The sequence below is a fragment of the Caloenas nicobarica genome, chromosome 4 (genome assembly GCF_036013445.1).
Source record: "Caloenas nicobarica isolate bCalNic1 chromosome 4, bCalNic1.hap1, whole genome shotgun sequence".
Classification (NCBI taxonomy): domain Eukaryota; kingdom Metazoa; phylum Chordata; class Aves; order Columbiformes; family Columbidae; genus Caloenas; species Caloenas nicobarica.
The window spans coordinates 30,315,754-30,333,355 of record NC_088248.1 but is presented as its reverse complement, the minus strand read 5'-3'; positions in this window follow the sequence as shown (position 1 = coordinate 30,333,355).

Sequence of the window (17,602 nt, the reverse complement as noted above, 5' to 3'; positions counted from 1 at the left end):
GCTTTCTCACATCTGGCCTACGATGTTCCAAGCAAAGAAAAAATAGGAAAACATTATTCTGTGCATATGAGAGTACTGCAAATTTGTAAAAAGTAAATTAACATAGAAATGAGGGAGGCTTTTGATTCATCAAGTAGATTCTACAGACTGTGTCATTTCCTTGATTTTCATTTTAATTAGGATTATCTCCTAAGGTCTTTGCTGGGAATTTACATGCAACAGAAGACTTTGGTCAGCGGCATGCCAGTGTAATAGCCCATACTTGAAGAAATCCAGCTGTGGCATGGATAGCTGGGGTGAGATTTGGCAGGACCACAGGCTCCCTTCTCCTCTGGTGTTAAATGCCTTGTTGGTGCAGGGAGCCCTCTGGCTCTTCCACTGCCAGGCTTCACATAGCTGCTTGGTTGCTTGGGATCAGTATATTGCTGGGGGAAAAAAAAAAAAAAAAAATTTGCTGGGCTGCCAGCTTGAAATAATGGCTGTTTTCGGCTCCAAAGCCAGGCACAAAAGTCTGGCTTAACCCCAGCAGCCGTTGGTCCCAACAGCTGGGACCTAGAGCCAGTCGAGACAAAAAGAAGCTGACCTTTTCCTCTGCAAACTCAATCTATTTCACAGAAGTGTATGGGTCTGGATGGAGTTTTCAGAGGTTCTGTTTGATAGATTAGAAGTGGAAAATGAGGGAAGGGAGCCAGGTAGTTGTAAAGGAAGGCGAGCAGCATCTCCGCAGCCTCGGAGGGGAGGCCGTGAGGTTTGAGTGCATGTTCTGCATGATGCAGAGCAGAAGCACAACTCTTAACACCTTGAGTCAGTGGTGCTGTCCTACCACTGCCCTGTGTCCTCTTTTCTGTCTTTTTTTTAAATCTTTTTGTTGTTTAAAAGTCTCTTTCTTGTTGCACCGAGGGGGAAAAAAAAAGTATTTGGAAACTGTTACAAAACCAAATTAATATTTTTGCTTTAGTTGCTAGAGGTATTTATGAGCAGACGGATTTCATCTTGGAAATTAGTCATTTGCAAACTTGATGAGCACTTTATTGTGATTGTTTTTCTCTATCTAAAATAGATGTATTGCTATGAAAATTTCCATGTAATGTGTAGGTGAAAATTTACCTTGCAGTTTTCTGCCTTAGTGGAAAGGATATGATTGTTCCAGAATACATGAAATGTAAATGTGTTGCTATTAATTACAGGAGAACAGAGTTTCATCCACTTGGGCCCTACAACAGCAAGTGTCCGGGGTAGGCTGTAAGCTTTAGCTTCTTGTACACTCAAATAACAGATTCGAAAGCCATTAGGCATATGAACAAGAAGAAAATGGAGACAGAAGGCAAAAAATGCTGAAGGGAAAATCCTCCTGAAAGCCTACAAAGCATTTTCAAGCTTACGGAAATGACCTGCTCCGTTCTGTTACACAGAAGTGTTAAAAGGAGAGCAGACGACCCCGCTCCCTCCAACTATTCATCTGTTATGTCTGCGATGTATTTAGACTGAATCCTTGCCCAGATGCTGCGGATCTGTCGGTTCCAGGGGAAATTAATGGGATTTTACTGTTTGCTTTGAGGAAGGGAGGACTGGACTTTCTCCCGCTGTCTTTGGCAGGAAGGAGCGAAGAGCTTTCCTGTCTGCTTGCTTTAAATACTGCGTCTTTTTAAGCTTTTTTGCCAGATAGCCTAATTTGTGTTACTGCCATATACCGTGTTGGAATATTACGGAGGTTAATGTACAGTGCTTTGATACACAACCATAATGGCAGACTCTAATGTTTTTTAAATGGTAAACCAAAGGCATTCATAATACAAGTTGCAGTGAATTGCCTGTAATTCTTGCCAGAGATTCGTTTAGCATTGCTTTTAATATTTTATGCACTGAAGTTGTTTGCAAAGACTAAAAGCTTCACTTACTTTGCACGCTTGTGCAGTGTCCTCTCCCCTTGCAAAGTGCGACAGAAGCACTCTCTTGCAGATAAATTGTATGGCAGGAGGTTTTATTAAATTCCAGTTATACCATCTTGGAAAGATTTTTCTAGTGATCAGTGAAAACTAGATCAGATTTATGGCGTCATAACTGAGCTGGGTAGTTAGAAATCTAACCTTTTGTAATATCACTAGTCGCATATTAATATTTTTAAGTATCTAAAACACATGAATGACGTAGGAGGTTTTGACTTTAAATGTTACTATAGAGATTTGGCTGTACATAATGCCATTAAAACAGAAGAGTACAAGATAAAATGATCCATTTGCAATTATAATTATGCATATTGAGATTGACCATTCCTTAAAAAATTGGAAGTGCAAAGTGGAGAAGGGTGCTTGAGCAGTCACTCTCTGTTGAAAGCATTGATGGAAGAATAAAAATATGGAGGGGGATCGATTTGGCAGTAATGTGTGCAGAAAAGCACGGGAAGTATTTCTTTGGAAGGTGAAGGTAACTCTTGTGCTGTTGTGGTTAGCTTCGCTTGCAGAGGCACCACAAAAATGCATTATCAACCACGGAACAGCAAGTAACGCTATGAACCACTTTGTCTGCTCTTGACACTTGATAAATCAAGTGTATTAGTTGATCAGGTTGGTATTGAATTGTCAGCATGGCCTCAGAAACACTCCACGGAGGAGGTGGGCTTTGTTCTAGCTCTGGCGGTGGCCCTGTCTTTGACCTTGAACATGCATTTTTCTGTCTCCTTGCCTTCCTTTCTGCTACTCCTTGATTGTCTTGTCTTCTCAGAGGATGAGCTCTTCGGGAGAGAGATTTCTTTGCATCGTGCTCTGTGAACAATGAAGTCTGAGCCTAGCCAAAGCCTCTGGGGGCTTCTCTAACACAAATTATAATTGTTAGCTTTAATCACTGGCATCAAAAGAGCTTGGTAATGGGGGATGGTGATGTGCAGGGTTTGGAGAGATCTGTAGGGTGCATGTTAATTAAGTCACCATCAGTGAAAGCTGCTGATGTGGTTTCATAACACCCAGGAGTGATGCTGTGCTGCTCCGGGTGGGTTTTCATCTCCAAAAGCACAACGCTGGGTGCTCACTTCTCTACTTGAACAGAGCCAGAAATGAGGTGCTTGGTACATTTTAGCAAACGAGACTTTCTCACTAGCCTCCTGCTGGTTGCCTAAACCTTTCTGTGTTATTTTTGTGGGTCCCTGTGCTGTGATCACTAACAACTGCAGTTAGACCGCGTGGTGTTTGCAGCTCAGACAGCTGCTCGAGGGCGAGCCAGCGCGTCTCGATGGATTCACCTCGCAGCCTTTGCTGTTGCCGAACAGAAAGTGTTTATCGTCGCTCTCCCAAATAGCAGCTTCTGTTTTGGCAGGGAGGTGAAGTAGCATGCTGGTTTGCAGATTAATTGCCCTTCTTCTGGCAACTAGTGATGTCGAGCAGGATGCCTGTGTCCTATTTGGGTGGATGCATTACTCATCATAGCAAGGGAGATGGAAACACAGGGTGTTTCAATAAGATGGACCAAATTTCAAAGATATAGTGATTTCAAATTGAGTCCATCTTTTTGAAACCCTGTATTTCTTCTCCCAAGTAGCAAGTGACAGGGTGAGAGGAAACGGCCTCAGGGGAGGTTTAGATGGGATACTGTGAACAATTTCTTCCTCAAAAGGGTTGTCAGGCATTGGAACAGGCTGCCTCAGGCAGTGGTGTAGTCACCATCTCTGGAGGGGTTGAACATATGCAGAGATGAGGTTCTCAGGGACATGGGTTAGTGCCAGGATTGGGTTAATGATTGGACTCGATGATCTGGAGGGTCTCTTCCAACCAAAATGATTCTATGATTTTATGATTCTGTTTAGCTGTGTGAACACCAGCAGTCACGTTAGTAAGAGATGACTGTGTTCAAGTGTATATGTCATTTATTTAGCGTTAATCCATACAGGTAGAGCTCCAGCGTAACATGGGATGGAGCAAGAGGGAGGAGGTGATATGACCTCTCCATCACCATCTTAAGTGAAACCACTTGCTCAGTTGTCCAGGCAGAGTACAACTGGGTAAGAACTGGGTGAGAAACGCCAAATGTTTTCTGAGAAGAAGGTTTTAGAAAGGAGCAGATTAGTCGATTGGTGTGGAAAGGAGTAAAAGAAAATAAAAAGGACCCTCCCTTTCATGTGGGTAGGTGCTGTACTGCTGGGAGTGTTAACAGGAGTTGGAGGTAAAGCAGCGTCTCCCTCTTTAATATTTATTCTACATTTTAGGCATCAGCTGAGTCCAAATCGCTCTGGTTCCTGCAGCGCACCCACTGCCAGTGAGCGATGCCTCTTGACCAAGTATTTTGCAAGATCTTTGCTGTGCAGGAATCCCTGTATTATTCCCTTCTGAGAAGAAAACAAAAAGAATTCTCCAAACCACATCTGCAATCTGCAGAGAAATAGCATATGGCAGAGGCCAGCTCAAGGTTATACACTGGGCGTTTGGGGAGGGAAGGCAAGAAAGATTTACCAGTCAGTACACTCACGTTCTGATAAAATAAAGGTGAGCTGGGATGAGAGCATGTGCCGAATCCCAAAATGACACAGAAGAGCCATAAACTACTGTATGTTGTGCTGTCTTTAGCTCTTTATGCTCCAAGCAGAAGCAAAATCCAGGGTGTCATAAATAAAACAAAGATCTTGTTTTAATTTCATTTAAAAAGCTGTTGCAAGGTAACAGGGTAACAAGAATTAACTTCTTCAGAGTAGGCAAACCACAATTCCTCTACTCTGTACTGCAGCCATCAAATCAGAGTTATTGTCCAAAAGCTTCTTGGAACCAGGTGGAGGTTTTGCTATAAAACAAGCAGAGTAGTCTAAACAAATGGCATTTTTCGTAGAAATAAAGTATACGGATGCCCTCATGAGGTGTTGCCTGGTCTGCTCTGCACTTGTAAAACTGTTTTTTCGTACTGAAACTATGTATTTTTTATCAAAATCCAAGGCTGAAAACAGCTAACATCTGGAGACTTTTTCATTTGTACCGTGAGAAATAATAGCTGGTCTTGCCCTGAGTTTGCCTGTAGATTTCTTAGATGGTCCAAAACCCGTTTATTGCTTAGAGAAGCAATTTTGCTGACAGGCGGCCTGGAATAGAGTTCTCTGTTTTTCTTCCAGAGCATCCATACTTGCCCATTATAGAGAAATCACTCAAAAAGCAGCATGCATGCTGGACTCTCAAGCCTTGTTTTAAGTTTTAATTTACTTGTCTGCCTTCCAAGGTTACCGGCTAGAAGTGATTGTTCCTTTAGTAAGATGAATTATGCGTTGAGGACCAATGCCTCAGCCTCCTTCCTTTCATGTTCCCAGGGGAGCACCTGCTGAGGAGCACACAGAACTGGGGTGAAATTTTCTTTTTTTTGCGCATCAAAGATTAAATTAAATGCAGGCAGGAGGACTCAGTGCTAGTTCCCTCATGTGGGTTTTTTATTTTCTAACTGTTTAAATGGGGCAGGATGGCGTCTCAGGGTCCTGCACCATCCAGCTTGACTCTGACAAATCTGATTCCCACTGAAGTTTCATCTGGAGCAATCCCAACTGTGAGGAGCAATTTTTCATGTGTAATTAGTCCTAATAAAACTGGTGCTTCCAGGAGGCTGACCTGGATCCATGCATTTCATGCTTTTGTCAATTAATGCTACATTTAGCATCTAACACTATATTTAGAAGAAAATACTGAAGATGTAAGGGGATGGAGGAAATTCAAGGTGTAACTGCTGAGGAACAGGAATTAACGTCCTTATAATCATAATTGATTTGATGTTCTTTTCAAATGAAGTATTTCTTTATTATTCTGGTGTAGCAACCTCTACAAATCTCTGGTAAATCCTCTAGTATAACAATAATTTATCCAGATCATATTGAAGTCCGCTATGGTGAAGAGATACTCATGTACCTGCACAAGTGTTCTATAACTACTTGTATCTCTAAGGATGTTTATTTATTTGGCAGCTTCCACTGTTTGTTTCTTCCAACCATTGTTGGTTATGTGCTAGTACTGTCCTCCCATAATGAGATGTGCTGTGCAGAGATTAAAAATTCTTACAGGCTTTTAAAAATCAGATCTGTTGACCAAAAAAGTTCATTGCTGTATCCCCAGCTGCACATAGAGCAGAAAGTTCATGAGTGCCTAATGAGTCCTCAGAGGCAAGTATACATGTTTTTTTAATTATATTTTTTCTTTTTGTTTCCAGAAATGCTGAATTCAGTACTCTGCAAAAAATTGTGTGTGGATTTTTAGCACCTGAAGAACAAGAAAAGGTAATTACTGGACCATATAGCCTAGCCTCATTTGTTAGCTGTGCTAAAATATTAAACTGCTCGACCTGAGCCTGCAGCTCCATCTTTGCGTATGGGTTTTGTGTATTTTCAGTTATGCAGGCATGGTTGTTTCTTGAGAATATTCCTTTTTTGGAAAGGGAGCATGGGAACAAAAGCAGCAGAGCGTGAAAATGCTGAAGCAAAATGGTAGGGAATAGCACACTGTGAATTTTTTCAGCGTACGTTAGATGTGAAAAAGGTAAAAGAAGGGGGAAAAAAAAATCAAGGTTTATACGTACCAAGAGAAAAGGCTGTAGAGTTCTTTATATTTGCAAGCCTGCCTGGCAGAGCCAGTGGGCAAGTGTAGAAGGAGGCTGAGTGTTCCTCCTTGTTATAGCAGCTCCTCGCGTTTGGGTGACTGAGTCACTTGTGGGGTGTTGCATCCTGCCGCGGGATCGTGAGCTGCAGGCGAGCCCGCCCTTGCCGTTGCCTCTCCTTATCTTCCTGGGTCGTGACATTTTGCTTGGGCAATACAGCTCAACAGGGCCGCAGCTCAGTTACTGGTGTTAAACAAAATGCTGTTCATCAAACTTGCATGAGCCTCTTTGCCGGGGGCTGCATCTGGAAAGAGCGGGCTCTGAAAAGCAACGAGGAAAGCGCTGCCGCTCCGCACGCTGCTGTCTCCTGCATTTTCTCCACACTTCTTTCCAAGGCTGAGAGGCAGGACCTCATGTGGTTTTTCACTTTGCTGCTTTCTGGAGAAAAGTGATATAGAAGTTGAGCAAGGGAAACATGGTCCTGTTCAACTGGTACATCCTTCCAGCTGTACAGTGGTCCAGAGGAGCAACCAGGACCCTGCATTTGCCTCAAAGCCTGTGCACAGCTTCGTTATGACTGTGGGTAACCCGGAGTGATCTAGAGCCTTGTGGTTACTTTTTGTAATAATTAATATAATAACTTCGAAGTGAGATGTATGTAGATGCCACAGTATGGACAGCAAATGGAAATATATAACGTGAAGGTCTGTACATTTGAGCATATAGTAAAGCAAGTGTAGTGAGATTTGAAAATGCAGATGCAAAGAGGTGCAGGGAGGAAATGTTGCAGGGATTGGGAAAGCTTCTCTATGAAGATGTAACATGTTCTTATGAGACACTTAATTTCATTGCTTGGGTTGAGAAAATGCATATGAGTGACATCTTGTGTTCACGTGCATTTGGGAGGTAGAATGTAAACCACGGTGACAAAAATGAGTCATAGGGTGGACCAGTGCTGCCGCTTTCATGTATCAGCATTACAATTTGCTGGAAACCCATCAAAGGGAGGTGCTGTCTCAGTTCTTGGGAAGGATGTTGAAACACACTAAAGGGACTTAAATTTGAAATTTCCTCTGATCCTTATCCTTCTCTTTTTTTTTTAAATTTTTTGTGGTGGACTCTACATGTGTGAATTTAATGCAAAATTATGACAGGAGGTGAAAAATAGCAGGTGAGGGGAGAAGCTCTAGGAGCAAATAAACACTTGATCAAAATACATTAAGTTTTTAGAGAACCACATTCTCCTGTAGTTTGGGCTCATGGTGTTTTGAATGACCTTCCGTGTGCTAATGAATACAATTTCTTTTGTTGGATCCTTCCATTAGGATTTACAGTGACACTTAAAACTCGCTAAAGCCTTGTGTCACCATCACCGGCTCATTTCTACGCCCTGGGACTGTCGCATTCGGGCACTTAACGTATGATAACTTCAACGGGGACTCAGACAATTCATTGGTGTTGAGTATAAGTTGTTCTATCCATATCAAAAGAAGAGATGGAAAAATCCAATTTATTTTAAATCATGAATTTTCCAGGGGGAATAATTGAAAAGTTTAATCCTGCAGATTACTGTGAGACGCAATATGTTGGCAAGGAGAAAGACTGTTCTGCACTGTTGTGTTTCACTAGTATTTTGATTACTTGATGCTGTTTTATAAGAAGGTGAAATATTAGTCTAAGTTATCTGCGCAATTTAAAATTCTCTCAATTAATCCAGTTGTTCGTGTTTATTTGTGCTTTTGGTCCAGTGTAATGAGATTTGTAAAAAAATCAGTATGTATTTTTGCAAGTAAGAAAAAAACCTAAAAATACTCCAGATTGATCATGGCTAAGTGCTTTCCAAGGACTTGGAAAAAAAACTGCCCATGCTTTAATGCCATGTGGCTCAAGCAGGGGAATTATTCCCACTGGGTTTCTTAAAAGCCATAGACATCGTTTTAAAGTTTAAGCATAAGCAATATCGTAAGTAGATACAGCAATGTCTGTAGCAAAGAAGTGGCCACTAGCATTGTTATATTTGATCAACATGTCATTTTTATCGGCTGCTCCTGCTCTCTGAGCTCAGGGGGTTGCACACAATTTTTTTTTTTCCAGCTGGTGAAAGGATCCCACAGAGTCATTTAGCTTTGTCAGCTGTAAGAGCGGGACAACTGCAAGCTCCTGAATTCCTTCAGCCCTGGATGCAGCAGCATCCGTTCAGTCAGTGGCCGGACTGGGGATATGTCACACGTCCCTTTTCATCCTGTCGAAGAGATGTCACCCGCTCCGTGTGTGCGATATCCCCTGAGAAAGGCTTTGCACCATCTTCTGAGAGAGGTGACCCCGATGTGGGTGTTCAGACCCCCAAAGTGGGGGATTTTTGCAGATGGGGTAGATTTCACACCATGCTGTTGTCAGCATTGGTGAGCGGGGTCTGAAGCTTCCAAAACTGAGATCGCACTTTTATTCCCTGAGTGGCCAGGCCGATGGAAGAGATATCAAAGCTCAAGGGCACAAGAAACACTCTCTTCTTTTGTACTTTATGCCTTTTTTTTTTTTGTCTTTTTTAACCGGCTGGCCATGACATTAAGATTTCTAATTAATTTAAAAACCACAGGCAGTTGTAGAGAGTGAGCAATGTAATAACTGGGCCATGGGGCAGAGTAAAAGCACATCAATTATTCAAGCAGTCACTGCTGCTTATTCCCTTCCCGGAGCTGGGCTGGCTGTCAGCGTGTGTCAGCGCCGCCGCTAATGCCCTTCAGAATTTACATGCATAAACAGTGGCCTTTTAAAATCCACACGAGGATCACTTCAGCATTTCCAATGATAGCTGCCAGGAGCGTGCTCCGCCAGGGGGCTCTGACCGATGTTTTGGGTGCATAGTTCAAAAACTGGGATCTTGGCAGGCGCTTCTACTGGAAGCCATTGAGAATTTGCTCCTCAAGGAGACTGAGGGGCAGCCTGAGCCATGGGAAGGAAGAAACAGCCCTGCTTTAAAATTCGGCTGGTGTCTGGGAGTGGTCTCTCCAGGCGAGTGAAGACCAGCGTCTCTGATAATGAGTTGTCTATTTTCGTGAAGTCCTGGAAGCACGTGGTGCGAGGATGCCATGGGTGCCGCTGGGACTGGACCTTCTGTGGGTGCTCTGCAGGGATGACGAGCAGGAAGCATCCTCCTCCTCTTCTTCTTCCTCCTCTTCCGCCTCACACATTGGCTTATTAGTGGACAAATTTGAAAATGCGGAAGCTTTTCTCAGCATGAAGAACTAAATTCCCCACACTGTGATGATCGTCTTGCACGGGGACATGGCAAAGTCTCATGTCAGGAATTCCACAGCGAGCGACACTGATTTCTGCACCCAACCAGCCAAGGGGGCTGGAAATTGCAGACACAGTTGGATTTTTCTGCTGTGGACTACAAGCAGAGCATGAAGCCTTATTTTCCTGGCTGGCTGACATGGTTATCCCTGCTGCTGGAGGCAGCCACCTTGCTTTTTAAAAAGTGAACTAATTTGTGAAGGCGACAAAATAAAATGAGCCTCGCTAATTATGTGTTGTGCCGGCGAAAATGACCAGCTTTAGTTTGGAAAACACTGGCTGTAATTAACGGTGAAAGGCTTTATTCTTTGCTCTGTGTAGCCATTTATGAATCACTTCTCCCCATGGAAACTTTTAAATCTGTCTTGCTGGGGAGACTGAGGAGAAACAGGTAAAATGGATTTGCTTTAATAGCTGTGGTTGTAACTTAAACACTTGCAATGATATTAAGCATCTTTCTCCATTAGTATTTCATGTTGATCCTGATGATATACCAGTCCAGGTTAAGACAGGATCAGCCTTCATTAAATGGAAGAAACTAAACTCCGTTGACAAAGGCTTTGGCTAAATGGAGCCTTCATTGCTCTGAGAACAAGAATGCAATTAGCTGAAATGTTTGTTTACAAAATCTAATTCCTGGGGAGTATCTTAGATTGCTGCTTGCATCTCTTGGGCTTTTGTTGCCAAGGCTTGCAGCTTGACAGATTTTGCAAAGCGCAGTAGTAGCACTTATAGAAGGGATGGGTCAAGCTCTCTGTGGTAAAGCTGAACCCAGCTGAAGAGCAGGGCCTGAGCTGCAGATGTGCTGGAGTTTATTTGTGCCTTCCCCCCATGTGCAGCACAACTGCCGCAGTCCAGGTTTTTTTCCAGCTGTTTGTTTTTGGGGGGCGGGGGGGGTATGTGTGTTCCCCTCCCACCCCCCTTTTTTGTGTTTTTTTTTGTGTGTGTGTGGTTTTGGTTGGTGTTTTTTGTTTGTTTGGGGTTTTGTTTGCTTGTTTATTTTTGTTAAATTAAGGCCAGTAACATAGTTGCAAGGTTATGTTTAGGTAAAGCAGCAAACTACTGCAGGGCGGCATAAACATGGTTTGTGGGACCGGGATGAGAAAACTGATCTTGACAACAAGAGAACGGCTCATGCTGCTTTCAATAGCGGCTATGACCGAAGGGTGGGGGCTTGGGTGCTTCATCCTGCGCCTTCGCACAGGTCATGATGTGCCAACGGTGGGGCTTCGATTTCCTTGCTGTATCAGGTTTGGAGTGTGAAGGATCAGACGTTGCGAGCATGTGTTGATACCAACAAAATAGCACATGTTAATTTGGAAGCATGTATTAATAATAAAACATTAGCTTGCGGGCTAGGGTCTGGCACGGTGGTGTTTATTAGCTCATTTTGTTACTCTGTGCGGTGGCTTTGCTTTCTCTGCAGTTCTTTCTTGCGGCTTCCTTGCAAATGGATGGAGTGTCTGGACTTATCTATCAGGTGACATTGGGCCAGTGCGCGTTTCCTGGACACATTTGCCTCATGTGTCTGGTGGCAAACATTAAACAGTTACCAGAACAATGCAATTTCCTCCCCATTTGCTGAATATAGGATATTAATGGAATAGTCAGTATAATCTGTTTGGCGATGGCTTGTAGTCATGTTAAATAATGGGGAACAGACTAACGAAGACCATCCCATTGATGGATAAGGGTTACAATTTACCAACCCTGCAGTAATTGAAATAAAACAAAGCTGCCTTTACCTAATGGGCAGAGTGATACGCGATGTGCTGGTTTTTGATGGTGAGTCCTGGAGCAAGTTCAGAGAAGGGAACAGAGCTGGTGAGGGGGCTGGAGCACAAGTGTGATGGGGAGTGGCTGAGGGACTTGGAGCGTTCAGCTGGGAGGAAAGGAGGCTGAGAGGAGACCTTCTCACTCTCTGCAATCACAGAATCATAGAATAATGTGGGTGGGAAGGGACCTTCAGAGCTCATCTAGGGTGCTTTACCCAGAAAGGATGGGAAATATTCCTTGTAATTTCGCACGATTTGAAGAGTTTCTATCACAAAAAAAACAAACAATGCATTTAGCCAGGTACATCCCTTGAGTAGATGGGGCTGTCAATGGGGCCGCTGATGGCTCTTCAGCACCTCTCGTCCCCACCGTCCCTGTCCCCCCACACGGTGACTCCTCACGGTCACCTCCTCAGGATGGGGGGCAGGAGGGGCGGGACCCCCGGTAACAGACAGGGCCCTCAGCCAGTGAGGTGCCCAGGCCCAGGGGCGCTTCTGTAACAGCTCATAATGGCCACAGCCCGACCCGACCGGGCACAAAGTGGCACCAATGCCGAATCTCTTGAATCTCACTTGGAGCAGCCTCCTCGCTGCCTTGGGTCTGTGAGCAGAGCCCTGAGACCAGGGACCCTCTGAGGAGACTTCCCATGATGGAGAGCCCTCATCTGCTCCTCGGTGAGGGATTTTCTTCTGGAAATACGCTCGAGTGACCCTTGTGGGTCTTGCTGCCTCCTCCCGCACAGGTGCTGCTCCCCAGCATCCCCTCTCCTCTGGCAGACAGTGAGATGGGAGTTGCAGGAGGTGATGCAGGGACTTGCTCCTTGCGAGAGCCTGCTCAGGGGACCCCTTGGGATTTGGTGCTAATAGTGCATGTAAAACACCACTTTTTTCAGTGTCAGCACTGGAACTGACAAATGCTTTCCTTAATTTGTGAGAAGTGTGCCCAGTATGATGTGGTTATATGTGCCTGAGAGTCTATTCTCAAGACAGTACGTGGGCCTGGCTCCTATGAAAGCTAATTGCACTATTAGGAGAAGATCCTGCTAACTTAATAAGATAATTTATTTGTTTCTGAAGAGTATTTTTTTTTAAGGTGAAAGAAATCCTGAGTGGTGCCAAATGGTGTTGGAAATGTGTTGATCTTCCCTGTGCCTTCCTCTCTTCTCCCTGTGTCGAAACTCTTCAGGAAATAGGAAATATTTCATCAGATGGAGGCACATCATTGTGCAGCGCTTAACTGAACTAGGGGGGAATTCATCCTGCAGGTGGCTTGAGGCAGATTTTTTTTTTTCCTGTGGGGTATTGAGTAGGAAGCAGCTTTGCCAACAGGGCCATATACATTCAGCGTATAGAAAACCCAGGGGAATGAAAAGCAGCGTGGCCAAGGTACATCCCTTTGACCCTGCTCTGCCATGACTTTAGTGGCCATCCTGGTGCTGTCAAGACTTTGGGGCAGATGGAGAGATTTGTAGCCCAGATCTGCCTTGGGCTGGAGGTGCGGATCATATGTGTCTTCTTTGCGCTTCTGCAGACAGTTGCACCTCTATTAGGAGCTGGGCCTTGAGGTTTCATACCAGCATGATTTGCATTAAGTCTAATTTAGACAAAAGTTTTAAGAGCTCTCTCCCGCACTCCTATGCAAAATAAATTAGAGAGTTTAAATGCAGTGTGTCTGGCTTGGAGGCATTTCCATGTCGTTTATTGCTTTGCTTTTATTGATGGGCTGCGTTTGCTCTCACACAAACCGATTAATCTGGACTTGATGATTTGTTTCGCAGAAGTTGTTTGCATAGGGATGAAGGCCGAATGAAGAGTTTTTATGGGGTGGAAACTTGAGTTCCTACAGACTTCTTCAGATATTGGTTCCGCTCCCTGCAAAGTTTGTAGAGACTTGGATAACGTGGCCCTTGGCCAAGCTGAGAAGATGTAACCTGCCAAGTAGCTGTAGGGAGAGCAGGAGGAGACACTAAATTACTGACAGGTTTGGAAAATTTCAGAGTGTCCCGCTGAAGCAAAATGATGGACCTTTTGAAAAATGCAAGATGATCTGATTTTCCTTTTTAATTTCCAAAAATATGAACAAAATTGGAACAATCAATCCAATTATATTAAAATATGAAGGTATACTAAGTACAGAATTAGATATGTATTTTTCCACTACAAATACACCCCCAAGGAATCATTCTATTTTTAAGATGAACTTCGTATTATGATAATGTAGAAGAAGTCTATAATTTATAATTCCAATTGGAGGTGAAGAAATTTAACATGTCAGCTTCTCTATTCATTACTCCAGCAGTCAAGACTAACAGACTGTTCCTTCACCTCTCCTGTCAATCATTTAGATAGACCAATTATGGATTCAGTTAAAAAATACATGTATCAAAAGGGAAAATGCAGCAGAAGGAGGTTCCACTTACTAATTTTTTTTTTTAAATGAGGTCTGTAAAGGGTACATTTAGTCCTATGTTTTATGAACTTCATGGCCAAAACTCTCCTACTATTACTCTGGTCTTTCTGGAGGTGCCATATGGACTAAGTTGAGAAGTGGTTCTCCAGTGTTTCTGTGTTGGAAAAGAGCTGGTGACAGCTGACAGTCACTTCTTGTGCTATTTAGAAACACTCATTGCCTGACATTAAAAACAAGAAAAAAATAAAAGAGGAGGTGAAAGATAAAATCCCTATATTGGGATTAGGTCCTTGGTTGTGCAGAGCTGTTAATGAGAAAAAAGAGCATTCTGTCTAGGGTGAGATGGCTATTAATTCTAAGCATTTTTAGAGTTTTGAGCCTTAAGGTCTCCAGTGTAGCACTTCTTTAGCACTGAATTTAGAGGGAACTGTTTCCTTTTAAGATGTAGGATATAATTGCATTGACCTCTGTTCGGCCAGTACTAAATATGCAATGCTCTCTAAAAAAAAACCCCAGAACTGGAACTGGAAAATGAGATTCCTTATTGAGATGCATAAATATAGTCATGGGCCTAGTAATCTTGTTTTAAAGCTGCAGCATTCCTTTGGGGTAAGTTTATTATGACGAAATATACATGGTCAAACATGGTCATCAACAAAAAAAATATAGTTAATATGCCTAATATGATCAGACTGATTTGGAGCAGAGGTAGGTCAACACTAAGTGCTTTTGAAAATCTCATCCCAGCTCTCTGGAGATTAAGGCTGCAAGTGCAGAGTATCAGCCTAAGTCATGCTGAAGAGGCAGAAGGGATGCTTCTCCGTGAAGCTTCTGCACGGAGAGAACCTTCGAATGGAAAACAGGAGCACAAAACAGGCTGGATGGAGGAAGAAGGATCTGCAGCCAGACGGGGAGATATCCAGCTTTGCCCAAGGCACGAGGCTCGGAAGTTCACCCGCATGGTTGCATCTGTGACTCTCTTCTACCGATGGCGTGTGTGTATGGGCAGAGTCCCTGGTTTGGGGCAGTTATGGGCATTGTCTCCTCCCGTGTTTTGAGCTGTACTGCTGCACCGAGGGAGTACAGATCAAAAACTTGAGGATGCCAGCCCTGGTTTTCTCTTCTGTTTTACCTTTAAAAAAAAAAGGATTGTTGCAAAGTCAGCGTCCTTGGGATTTGTAACACTGGCTGGAATCTCGCAGCATGGGAACTCATTTCCAGGGTAACGTTTTCATTTTAGTACTGAAAAGTGCAGTACTATTTTAAGTATTTGAGTAGAGTCTTGCTGTTGCACATGGGAAGAGGCTTCACGGCTCTCCTCTCACATCCTCATGAATAGCGCCTGCGACTGATTTAGTTAAGGAGTTGAAAGCATAAGGTCTAGCATGGCCACAGTAAGAGTATCGACAAGCTTTGCACGCGTGGCTTCCTACTGAAATAACTGGAGCTCTGATATTTTGAAGTGTCCTCCAAGGTCTGAGTTTAACTTGCTGATTGTTTGGATGTTGTAAGAGATTCAGCCAGATCCAAGCTGTACAGCATCAGTCCCTTGATCATAGAATCGCAGAATAATTTTGGTTGCAAGAGACCCCTTTAAGATCATCCAGTCCTCCTCTCTGTGCCAGCTGTGTTATCACAAGCCCCAGAGGAAGGCATTCTTGCCAGTCCCTATAATATTTAAAGAGTCACTTTGTCTCCCCATATAACTATAGTAGTTTATCCAAGTGACAGGCTGATTTGCTGACGTGACTTTCTCGTGAGCAGTCCCTGCTGTTAAAAAAAACAAAACACCAGCATAAGCGTCAAGGCTAGCCCTTAAACTGCAGCAGCATGGTGCCTTTTGGAAAAGCACACAGCTGCTTTACATGTAACGTGTGCATGAGTTAAACCTCCTGGGTTGCTTTCTGTGATCAACGGTTTCACACAGGAGCACACACATCTCAGTCAGTGGATCTAAATCTAGTCAGGCTTATCCTTTGAGACTGACTTTTGCAAGTCCACGATATATGGAGCGTGCAAAGGACTCGAAGGACATTTTGTGAGTGCGTGGTTATAACCTAAGCTAGGCCTGGCACAGCTATGTAAGAAAAAAATGCTGCAAATGCCGGAGGCAGAGGACAGGAAAGAAGCAGCACATTGAGTAAACAGGCAGGGCGGCCAGTGTTAAGAGTGGGATAGTTATGGTAAGTGTAATGTGCAGAAGTCACAGTACATCAGCTGGTTAATCAGTGCCAAATGATTTGTAAGGATCTCAGCAGAGATGAGTTCTAAGGAGGTTTGGAGGAGAACGGTGGTGTGGCTCTGCAGATTTGTACTCTTCACCTGCAGAAAGAGTGGCTCTGTGAAAAGCAGGAAGGTTATTCCTTCAGTACTGTTTTTCTAGATATTTTTTACTTTTTTTCTTACTCTTTTTTCTTTATATTATCTGCAATGAGACAGGATGATCGTGGGCCCAGATGCCACGTTGCAAATGCTGTTTTTTAAACCAGCTGAGAATCCGGCCTGATATTTAGCACTCGCTTAGTACTTTCATCTTCAAAGTACTGTGCAAACGTTAATTAATTCTGCTGGAGAGCACACAGGGAGGTGCTGCTGGAACAGTTAGGCAGAGTGCGAAGCTGGGAGAGATGGCAAGGACAGCATCGCTGGGTTTGGGAGGTCTATACTTATCTACATAATTCAGCAAAGGGTCCCACAACAAGTGGTTTAGTGGGAGAAAAATCTCTTAGATGCCTGTATTTTCCACGCAATGCTTCCAAAGGCAAAGGGTATCTCGCCACTGCGCTGCTTAGGGAAATGGTTGACCTGGGATTCCTGTGCCCGCAGCTGCCCCTTCAGGTGGGCTTGGGCTTGCAGGGACAGATTTTGGCTTGACATTGCTGAACTTGCTCAGGTGGAGCTGCGGGGAAGCTTTACACTTCTTGCACAAATGGCAAATTTTAGAAGCTGTGCAGATGCATTTAGAAAAAGTATATTTCTTTTAGCTTTGGGTAAATAGGTAGATAAAGTGTTCCTGACTGCTTTCATTGAGATCCATAGGTACCTACTGATAGTTTCCTGAATTTATTTTTCAAGTTGTTAAGGAGGCGAGAAAAGAGAGATCATGATCGAGGCAGTTACTTTTCCAGTGTATATTCTTTGCATTTAAGATAGTAGAATTATATCTACAGCTGCACAGTTTTAAATTCACTTTCTTCCTAAGACTTCAGTAGATTAATGCGCTCAGAAATATTTCTTTCTAATCTCAAGATATTACCATGCCTAGGTTTGTATGAAAGGCAAGACTGGCTCTCTGGAGGCTCACAAGCTGTAATCATATGTTGGTATGAAATTGTAGTGTTCCGTCATATCTTACCATCCTGGGAGCAAAAAAGTAAACAAAGCAAACCTTGATCAGAGAGATTTGTGATGAAGTCCCAAAGAAGAGAGAGGATTTTCAAGTAGTTGGGATTTTGCTGTGTGATTTTAATTTTATGGGCCCCTGTTGTTCCAGCATTTCCTTTGGAGTAACTAAGAGTTGCATTAAATATTAAACAAATGGTGTGATGATTCATAAAGAGGGTCATGAGCTCCA